The sequence below is a fragment of the Myotis davidii genome, unplaced genomic scaffold (assembly GCF_000327345.1).
Source record: "Myotis davidii unplaced genomic scaffold, ASM32734v1 scaffold205, whole genome shotgun sequence".
Taxonomy (NCBI): domain Eukaryota; kingdom Metazoa; phylum Chordata; class Mammalia; order Chiroptera; family Vespertilionidae; genus Myotis; species Myotis davidii.
This window is the reverse complement of record NW_006297573.1, coordinates 1,894,518-1,905,665: the sequence shown is the minus strand read 5'-3', so window position 1 is coordinate 1,905,665 and position 11,148 is coordinate 1,894,518. Positions and strand designations below refer to the sequence as shown.

The following is an 11,148-nucleotide window of genomic DNA, read 5'->3' as shown; positions in this document are numbered from 1 at the left end:
GGCTAGTGAGTGGAGGGATGGCAATGCCATCCCAGTTCCTTCTTGGCATTATCTATGAGTTCAGGGTACCCGTCTCTGGCCTCGGCCTCTGATCTCAGAGCCAGCAGTCCCTGTCTCAGGTGCTCTTAGAGCCAATCCACACAGCTCAAGAACTCCCACGTGGAAAAGGCCATCCATGCTTCCCAGAGAGCTAGAAGGAAGGAAGACATGACCCTTGGTTTTGGAAAAATCCACTTAAGGGCAAGCTTAAATCCCTTGTGTTTGTCATAGAAGCAAGCAAACAACCAAACAAAAACAACATTCAACCTTTTATGCAAAGATGGTACCAAAAGTGAAGGAGGACGTCCCTGCCCCTCCCAAAGCCAAGACTTGGAAGGCAAAGAAAGCAGTGCTGAAGGCATCCACAGGAAGGCATCAAGGGCACAAAAAAGAAGACCCACAACATCCCCCACCTTCCTACAACCAGCCCAAGACACTGAGGCTCTGAAGGCTGCCTAAATGTTCTCAGAAGAGCAGCACCAGGAGAAACCAGCTTGACCACTGCGCCATCATCGAGGTCCCCCTGACGATGGAGTCGGCCATAAAGAAGACAGAAGACAACCATATACTTGTGTTCATTGTGGGTGTCAGGGTCAACAAGCACCAGATCAAACAGGCAGTGAAGAAGCTCTATGACATTGACATGGCCAAAGTCAACACCCTGATCAGGCCCGATGGAGAGAAGGCATATGTTCCACTGGCTCTTGCCTAAGATGCTTTCAATGCTGCCAACAAAATTGGAATCAGCTAAACTGAGTCCAGCTGGCTGATTCTAAATATAAAAATTTTACACTGTAAAAAACAAAACAAAAAAACAAAACAACACAATATTCATTTTAAAGCATTAGGGTAAGATAATGGCCAGAAAAATATGCCATTTTTAATTTTTTGTAAGTTTTTTTTAAGATTTGGCATGTGAACAGTAATACCCTTTCTATGATTAGAGGGGAAACCAATTTAATAAAATCAAATATTTGAAACATCTTCTATTCTTAACAGTTACATCAAATCAAAACCTAGACTCATATCAGTATGTTAGGGTGACATCTCTCTATAACAAGAGCTTAAAGGCCTCGACAGGGTGGAGAGGACAAAAGCTATACAGGATATTAGACAGAAATTAAAGCCAGATCAGCAACTAGCTAAACTTTTCCCCTGATTTAAAAAAAAAGTAAAAAACAAAAACAAAACAGAAAAGAGGGAAAAAAGGACTCTGGATGGAAAGCACTGATGTGATTTCACTACTCCTAAGCATAACAAAAGCCATAAATATTTGTAAGACACAGTCTTTATATTTCCAGTGTTCAAGGGCATAACAAAGAAATTAGTGTGTAAATATGTACATGTGGGAGCTATTCTTTTAGACCACTATCAACAAGGCAAGCCAAAGCCCAAGCACTGCTGGGAACGCATGGTTTGTTTCTGCATGAGATTTACTCTGGTCAGCCCTGCAGTTACCTGAGGGCGAGCACTACCTTTAAAAGTAGGAAGGGGATGCCCGGCCAGCGTGGCTCAGTGGTTGAGCGTCGACCTACGAACCAGGAGCTCACAGTTTGATTCCTGGTCAGGGCACATGCCCAGGTTGCAGGCTCCATCCCCAGTGTGGGGCGGGCAGGAGGCAGCTGATCAGTGATTCTCTCATTATTGGTGTTTCTATCTCTCTCTCTCCCTCTCCCTTCCTCTCTGAAATCAATTAAAATATATCCTTTTTAAAGGGGGAGGGGTACTTTAAAGGTAGAACCTCCATACCCATGCCTGACCCCTCTCTGCCCTCACCTACCCCAGAGCAGCCAGCGGGGCTTGGAGAACACATCAGCTCCTGGGGACCATTCTGAGGTTCTTCTCTGCCAAGAGCAGAGCCCTGGGCCCTGGGAGCTTCTGTTCAGAGGCCCAGGACGCCCACAAAACAAGGCAATCCTTCCTCCGAGGGCAGCCCTCTAATTTGTCTACAGACCATTCTCGTGCCTTCTCTCTTCCCAGCTTGCTGCTTTCTAGACATATCGGGTTTGTCACTGATAAAACCCCAAGAGGGGTCTGACCATCACACCTCGAAAAGACAGCAGCACCAAAACCCTTCCACTCAGGTGTCCATTTCACTTACACTCACAGTCATAGCAATAAATGCTTTAACTCAGAGGTTCTCAACCTGTGGGTCGTGACCCCTTTGGCGGTCGAACGACCCTGTCACAGGGGTCACCTAAGACCATCCTGCATATCAGATATTTACAGTACGATGCATAACAGTAGCAACATTACAGTTATGAAGTAGCAACGAAAATAATGTTATGGTTGGGTCACAACATGAGGAACTGTATTTAAAGGGCCAGAAGGTTGAGAACCACTGCTTTAACTAGTTATCCCTGCACCAGCCCAACGCCCTGTGTAAGTGCACTGATCTTAGTAATAAAACGACTACCTTTTACTAAAAGCCTCTTGTCTGCCAGGAATTGTGTTAGGTGTTTGAAATACAGTTCATTTTGCTGTAACAGAAAATGCAAGTTCCCCAAAAAACACTATGCTATGCAAAATCATGCAATAAAAACCACAGGGCTCATGAGGACATAGGGTCGAAGCACACTATTCAAAAACTTCATTAGTGACACAATATAAAAGAGGAATCTAATGAAAATGGTAGCATGGTTTTACATGTGTTAAATGGTTAAGACCTATATGTCTTATAAATGTGGTGTTTTACCTTGAAAAGGACCTACAGTTTGCTCATAGCAGTGGGTGCCGGAAGGGTTGCAGCTTAGGGATTACTGAGAAGTGGTGGAGGAGGGTTATGGGAAATCAGACAGCAAGTGTTAACACCTGATGTGGATGGGCGTGGCTCTGAAACACACACACACACACACACACACACACGGTGCACTGTGGCAGCGAGCCAATCTGTGAGGCGTGCGTGTTCTGTGTATTCCCACAAGGCTCACTTCAGCTGAGTACAGTTTTCTGAGTTCACCCAGCGTTTCTCTCGGAGAACAGCAATAAGTAAATGTGAAATTCATACTTTCTTCTAATTGTTCCCTACTATATCGATTAGGTCGGAACAAATTTGTGTTTAAAAAAAAAAGTGTTATAGCAGAAGCAACTGTACTTTATCTCATTGAAACTGGAAAGCTAAGTAGCATAGACTCCATTTTCCAGAAAAGGAAACGGAGGCTCACAGAAGTTAAATGGTTCCCAAAGGCACATCATTCATGCTAAGTTAGCTGCAGAGCAAGGACAGGACCAAGGTCTGCCAGGTGTCCCCTCCACCACCTTATGCCCTACTGTTGGCATCTTAACTCGTCCTGGATCGGAGGCACCCTCGCTCCTCCCGGGTCTAAGAGCATATTCTCTGTCTCCTCCACCCCTGTGGTATTTGTCTGCCCCACAGTTCAGTGGGAATATCTACGTCTGTAGCAACAACACCATGTCCTTTAAATCAAGCAATGAGCTATGTACCCAAAGGTAATTAAGCTTCTTAAACATTTGGGGAGTGGGGAGATGGGTCATGGAGATCTTTAAACTTCCTGTTAGGAAACTCACCAGTCAGATTCAAGAAGAATGCAGCAGGCCTCGTGGAACGGAAATGTTCACTCTCTGGAAGCCCTTTCACTGTTTTAACAGTCTTTCTTCTGGGAAGCTTGTGTTCAAGTTCCTCATTGAAGGACAAAAAACTGTCTTACTCCATAAAATGACTATTGCAAATGAAAGTCTAACCTAGTCAAACATTGGCCATAGCTCCCTGGCATGGCCTGCTAAGGGACCTATCCCCAAACTCTATCTCAAGCCACACTTCTGACCCCTTGCCTATCCCACAGTGGATGCTCCAGACCAGTGCTCGGCAAACTGCGGCCCCTTGAGTGTGGCTCTTCCACAAAATGCCACGTGCAGGCGCGCACGTACAGTGCGATTGAAACTTCGTGGCCACACTCAAAGGGCCAAAGAGCCCCATGTGGCTCGTGAGCCGCGGTTTGCCCACCATGGCTCCAGACAGACTGGATTACTTTCAGTTCCCCATGGATTCCATGGTTCCTCTCTTCCAGACTCTGTACACATGATTCACCTGGAATACCCTTCACCTCCCCCCGCACCAACCACCCCAACTCCACCTGCTCAATGCCTATTCCATTTCCAGCTTCCGCTTCGATGCCCCTTCCTCCTCGAAGCCTTCCACGGTCCTGTCCCCACATCTGGATTGAGTCCCTCGTAGGTGCTCCCGTAGCTCCTTGCATCTTCCCTGTCGCCACTGCTGGCCCACTTTACTAGAAAGACATAAATGTTTCCAATTCCCCCACAAGGTTAAGCTCTGTGAAGGCAGGAATGGTGTCTAGCTTGTTAAACCAATGAATGCGTTTGCAGAATATGGCATAAGAGAACTTTCATGTGAAATATGTCATGTGACCCACACATCCCATTTTATGACATAAATGGAGAATCGAGCCTAACATCCAAGAGAGCCCACGTACTAGCCATTGCCATATAACTAGCAAATGGTAGAGCTTTCATTGGTTGATTCATGAGTTCAAATTGTAGCAACGACCATGTTCCAGGCACTGGGAACTTAGCAATCACCAAATCAGACAGAAATCCCTGCCCTCATGGGGCTTACATTCTCATGGTGGAATGACAAACAATAAACCAAATAAATAAACAGCATATGTTGTATGTCAGTTTATTGAATGGTGATGTTACTACGAAAAAGGTGGGGGCGGGGGAAGGAAAGGATATAGGTAGGGCCTCACTGAGATGGTGTAGTATCCTTTGAACAAAGACCTGGAGAAGTAAGGGAGTGGTCCAGGCTGGTATCTGGCCTCCAGGCAGAGGTTGAGAAAATGCGAAGGTACTGAAGCAGGAGTAGGCCTGGCAATTTCAGGGAGAAGCAAAGAGGATGGTGCCGCTGAGAGGAGTAAACTACATCTGCAATCTGGAAGGTGAGACGACGAACAGCTATTATTTCCTGAGCACCTACTATGAACCCAACAGGCATAGCCCCTGTCCTTACAGATTATCCTTTACCATCTGGTCATGTGGGTTTAAAGATGCCAGAAGCTAATCATATCCTCTGAAATACAACATCCACATACAGGTCCATTCACTCCTTAGCCTAGCAGGCAGAGGTTGATCCCTTGAAAGCTGCTTTGTCAGACCTGTTACTGACTGAAGAAGCAGGTGGTGAATGTTGCCCCCATGAATAATTTTAGGATGCACAAGGAATCTTCTGTCCATAAACAGTGCCAACAGTCACGTGACAGAGGTTTGTGAACTGTGGCTTTCTGACTAAACACATGAAATTAACACAGAAAATGTTTTAATATGTATTATTGCTAGGGAAATTACATAATAAAGACAAACGCTTCCCTATTACTTAAGGTAATGAAAACAAAAATAAGGCTTTATAAGCTTCCCAGCTCTGACCTAAATTTGCTGGGCATTATTTTTCTACATTTCTCTCTACTTTAGCAAAACCACTACTAATTGCATTCACATTACACAGTATCAACCAAACCTGGATTTGGGTTGCTTCCAAGACCACCAGCAGGCTCAAGTTACAGAGAGTTTATTAAAGGGGTTGGGTTCCCCACCCCCTTCTCTCTCTCTTTTAAGCAAAACTTAGTATGCCGTTACCTTTTGGAGGGACTCAACATATAAATGCTTGATAAATAACATTTTAAGAAAAATCCTAAGTCTATGCATAAGGGAAAGAAGCACACAATAATAGCGGGTTTTTAAAAGCATACCGTTTACTGGTGGCTGGGAGGCCGGAGCTAATGAAAAGAACGTTTACAAGTCAGGTTTGCACAGCTTTCCTGTTGTGTTTCCTGGGTACCGATGCTGCTGGCTGTACTCTAGGAAAACCTGGGCCTGGGCTGGAAATGGAGAACGGGAATCTGAGACCAGTTCAGTGTCTCCCCGTTTAAACTCTCCCTTGGAAGGCAAACGTGGCGACCTATTTTTTTCATGGCAACATTTCTAAACCCTGGACTCTAAAAGTCTTTCCAACCTTAGTCTTCCTATAATGAGCTCTACGCTCTGACCCGGGAGCACAAAATCTAGATGGCTTCCTGGTGACTCATCCCCCAAAGGGGGCTTCATGCCCAAAACAAGAGCCATGGCCAAGCAGAATGCTTCCTGTTTACAGGGCAGACCCCACTCAACTCTGTCATCATGGCGCTGCCTCCTGAGCCTCCTCCAATGTCTTGTCTTCTCCTGGGAAACGATCACCTCGGAACCATGCACGCAGTCCCTGCTGCTTTCTACCAGCGCAAGAAGGCGGGGAAGGAAGGCAGGTACAGACAGGGGGTACTTAACCGGTCACTGTGACTCTTCTGGGGAAATCGGTGTTCTTTTATTATTACTGCGATGCTTTCCGTTCCGTTCCTCTATCCCCTAGGACCCAGTATTTCCCGTGTCCACTTCTCTTCTACATTTTGCAGATGAGGAAACTGAGGTCCGCCCAGCTGGAGGCAGAGTTGAGACCATGCTAGGTTTCCCAACCACTGGGTTAGCATTCATTCCACAAAGTCATTCATTCATTCCACAAAGTCATTCTTGTTTCAGTCCAATGGCTCCAACGTAACCCACTGAATATGGATTTTGGCTAAAAAGGGAATAAACAATGACCATTTCTCCCAAGTCACAGAGGTTAAAGAAATGGACTATTCCCATAATGGAATATGATACTGTTAAAAATTCAGTTTTCAGAGATATTTTAAGCTTTATTGAGATATAATTTATACACCATAAAATTCACCCATTGTAAGCATACAGCCCAATAGTTTTTAGTAAATGTGTCCAATTGCACAATCATCACATTTCATTTAGAACATTTCCATCACCCCCAGCAAATTCTGCTGTTCTTGTCAGCAGTCACTTCCCACTCCCACCCCGCCCTGTCTAGTTTGTTTGTTTTTTTGCTTTTTCTAGAAGTGTCATATCAACAGAATCATATAATATATATTCTCTTACGTCAGGCTTCTTTCACCTAGCATAATGTTCTTGAGGTTTATTCATGTTGTAGCTTATATCAACATTTTGCTGATTTTATTGCTGAATAGTAGTCTCGTTTTTGGATGTACCACATTTTGTTTATCTACTCACCAGTTGATGAACATTAGGGAGTTTCCAACTTTTGACTATTATAAGCAACACTGCATTGAACATTTGTATACATGTCTTTTCAGACATGTTTTCATTTCTCTTGGATATTTTCATTTTGGTGTATTATAAAAATTATAGCCATTCTGTGGGTGTATAGTGTATCTTATTGTGGTTTTAGTTTACATTAGAATATTTAACAACATTTAAAAATATTACCACATAGCCTTAGCTGGTTTGACTCAGTGGATAGAGTGTCGGCCTACAGACTGAAGGGTCCCAGGTTTGATTCCAGTCAAGGTCACATGCCCAAGTTGTGGGCTCAATCCCCAATACGGGATGGGCAGGAGGTAGCCAATCAATGATCCATCATTGATGTTTCTATCTCTCTCTCCTTTTCCCTTCCTCTCTGAAATCAATAAAAATATATACTTTTAAAAAATATTACCACATAATATGAAGAGAAACAAAGCAGGATTCAAAATTATTTATGTAGAATGATCTCACACAGGTAAGACCTACACATATATGAAAACTAAGAAGAAATAGGTCAAAAATACATCTGCTAGCCTTGACAAAGGATATGTATGAGAGCATTTTTTTCTTTACACTTAACTATAAACGCCAAGAACTATGTACTATAAGTCATTAAGAGTCATATCCAAGCCTCAGCTAAACTCAACTCCATTATTCCTTTATGAATTATCCATTCTAGAGGCAGTTTGTAGCAAATCTGGAAAACCAGATTGGCTTCCTTCTGTCTCCAAGTATGTTTCTGAGACTCTACTCCAGCAGTCAGCAAACTACAGACCCAGGCCAAATCCAGCTCGCTGCCTGCTTTTATACAACCTACAAGCTAAGTTCATCCTCGTATTCCCAATCACTATGTGCAGATGTGAAGGTTGGATAGTGAAGAAGTCTCATAGGGGAAAAAATGATTCATTTGAAATATGGTGTTGGAGAAGAACGAGCTCAATGGACAGTCGGGAAGATGAACAAGTAGGTCCTAGAGCAGTGGTTCTCAACCTGTGGGTCGCGACCCCTTTGGGGGTCAAACGACCCTTTCACAGGGGTCGCCTAAGACCATCGGAAAACACATATATAATTACATATTGTTTTTGTGATTAATCACTATGCTTTAATTATGTTCAATTTGTAACAATGAAATTGGGGGTCACCACAACATAAGGAACTGTATTAAAGGGTTGCGGCATTAGGAATGTTGAGAACCACTGTCCTAGAGCAAGTTAAGCCTGAAACATCATTGGAGGAAAAAATATTTACCATCACCATCTAAAAATTATGTAAATAACAACACTAATAGCATTCATTTTTTTAACAGAAGATAGTCAAGTGGTTTTTTTTTTTAATGACCATACATAATGTCGGCATATATAAAGAAAAAAAAACACTCTCCTTCAATATAATTCAGAGAAGGAGGAATGCATTTTCCTAGTCTTTAAGGTGGGCAATGTATCAAATGCCTTTGACTGTTGTAATTTGACTTCTTAGAATTATCAACTACTATGATTATTAGGAAAATAATTACAGATATGTGGAAAAGTTTACAGATAATCACAGCATTGTTTATGAAAAAAAGAGAGAGAGAGAAAGAAAAAGAGGAGTAAAACTAACATCAAACAATAGGCATTAAGAAAATTGTGACTTGTATGCATGCATATAAGCATAACCAATGGACATAAGACACTGGGGGGTAGGGGAGGCCAGGGGATTGTCAAGGGCGGGGGGGAAAAAGGACACATATGTAATACCCTTTGTAATACTTTAAGCAATAAAAAAAGAAAAAGAAAATTGTGATACAATCCCACAATACTAAATTGCCCAATTATTAAGTTATGTATTTTGATATAGAAAGTGGTTCACAATAATACTGGTAAGGTGGGGGGAACAAGTCATAAAACAAACTTGCAAGGGAATGAACCCATTTTTTAAAAAAATGTATATTTATATAGAAAAAGTTTAGAAAAATATAAGCTTAAATAAAAATAACCAGTATATCTTAATTGTTTTTCTATTTACTTTTCTGCTTTCTTTCTCATTTTCTACAACAAGCATATCACTGGTTTAATTTTAAATGAAATAATAAAAGGGAATAAAAGTCTAATAAAACTGCGGACTTCAGGATACCCACACAAGTAGAATTAATGAGTAAAGTATTTATTAATATTAATTATAATGCAAACAAACTAGGTTGTAAGCTCTTATGGACAGAGACCTATACTCACTCATTCAACAAATAGCTATTTAGCATCTACTATGTGCCAGACACCATCCCAAATACTATGGTTTCATTTAAAAAAATGGACAAATTCCTGCTTTCACAGAACTTCCATTCTAGTTCGTTACATGTCTCATATCTCTGTATCTGCCACATCAGCGAGCACAGTGCTGGACACGTGAAAGTTCTCCTTTTAGAAATCAGTGTTGGTTAATTTCTTAACATCACAGCCAGCTTCCCAGGACACTTCTTAAGTGCTTTTATATTCCCCAAAAAATGTTTGCTCTAAGGACAGCTTTTCACAAAACTGACGAGCGTGCAAAGTGGAGCAAGCGCATAATGTCCAAAAGAAGAACAGAGGTTCCCGGAGCAGTTCTGACTCAATCCCCAGCCACTTGCGGAGCAGGGAGATGTCAGATGTTTCGTGAATAGCTAGGCTTAAGTTACTTGAACCAGCTGGGGCTTTTCTTAAGCTGCATTTTCCTCCGGCCAGACGCTCCTCATGGCTGAAGCTGCCTGTTCAGTATCACTCCACAGAGAAATGGGTCCTTCTGTTTTCCTCATAACTGCAGACACTGCTTCTTTTTCAGGCTGGGGAAGCCCGTGGACCTGGTATTCCGCTTATGCAGTAACTGGCTCCCTGCTGAGGCAAGCCACTCAGAGACCTGCACTCAATTTCAGAAGACAGATATTTCTCCTTTTGGGCCAGAGTCGTTCCTAACATATTGACTCAAAATAAGTACACACGGGTGCTTTCAGTTTCCCAGAAGTCCTGAATCACTAACACGTCAACTCATTATTATTTTCCCCCCAAATGTAGCAGGGAGAAGTATCAGCAGTTTCCAGCGGGTACCATATAGATCGGCCATGCCATAATGTAAAAGGTCTTTGAAATTAAAGCCGCAAACACCATCGTGTAATTGTTAGGTAGAGGTCACTAAAAACGGAATAGGGAAGCAACGCCTGCATTCAAATCTTAACAACAGCACACTCTCCCTGCGTGAACTAGGAGATAAGGTATTTGTGTTTTTAAAGCTCAACAATAAAATAAGGATGATGATATCCTAGTTCAGTGTGAGAATTATGCAAAACACCTTGCTCTGATCCAGGTACAAGGGGGACTTAATACAGAGAGTCCCACTGCTTCTCTCCTCGTCGTAATCTTGAGCATAAAAAGTCCTATTTGGATAAAGAGTGAACACAAAGATGTTCTCTTTTCCCTTCCTCTGCTCCCAGGGGCTCCTTATAGAACGCTAGCTAGCACAGCTCGCTATAGGGGAGAAGTCAATGGTGGAGAGAGTGTATTCCACTGTGATTCCAAGGAAGGGCTTGGTGTCAGAGATTGGGGGCAAGGCCCAGCTACTTCCGCATGAGTTATTCAACTTCCCATTTCCTCATCTGTATCCCCATCTGCACAACAGCAATAAAAACAACACTATCGAGAAATAAACAAATGACTTAATACACATTGAAAAAATACTTCTCTTATAACAATGGTTATTGTAAGAATTATATGAACAAAATGCTTAGAAAGTCCTAATACTATTGCTATAGAAACACTCCAGGCAAGTGACACATCCCAGAACCTTATTCGACATTTGAATTTTACTGTCCTGGTGTATTTTAAGTTTCTTATCCATACACTCCTCAAGGCCAGGAAAGAACTACTTCCAACTAAACTTCAAATTCATATCAAACCTTAATCCACACACAGCGGAAATGGCTGCAAGGTAGGAAAGAAAGAAAAGGCAAAAATATCACTCTCTCAACATGCTAGAGACTATGATTTC

The 11,148-nt window shown here is 42.4% G+C and overlaps 1 pseudogene; it reads left to right on the top strand.

Annotated features, from left to right (window-relative positions):
• The first annotated feature begins 319 nt into the window (after positions 1 to 319).
• LOC102769447 lies at positions 320 to 841 on the top strand (annotated as a pseudogene).
• Positions 842 to 11,148: the final 10,307 nt, after the last annotated feature.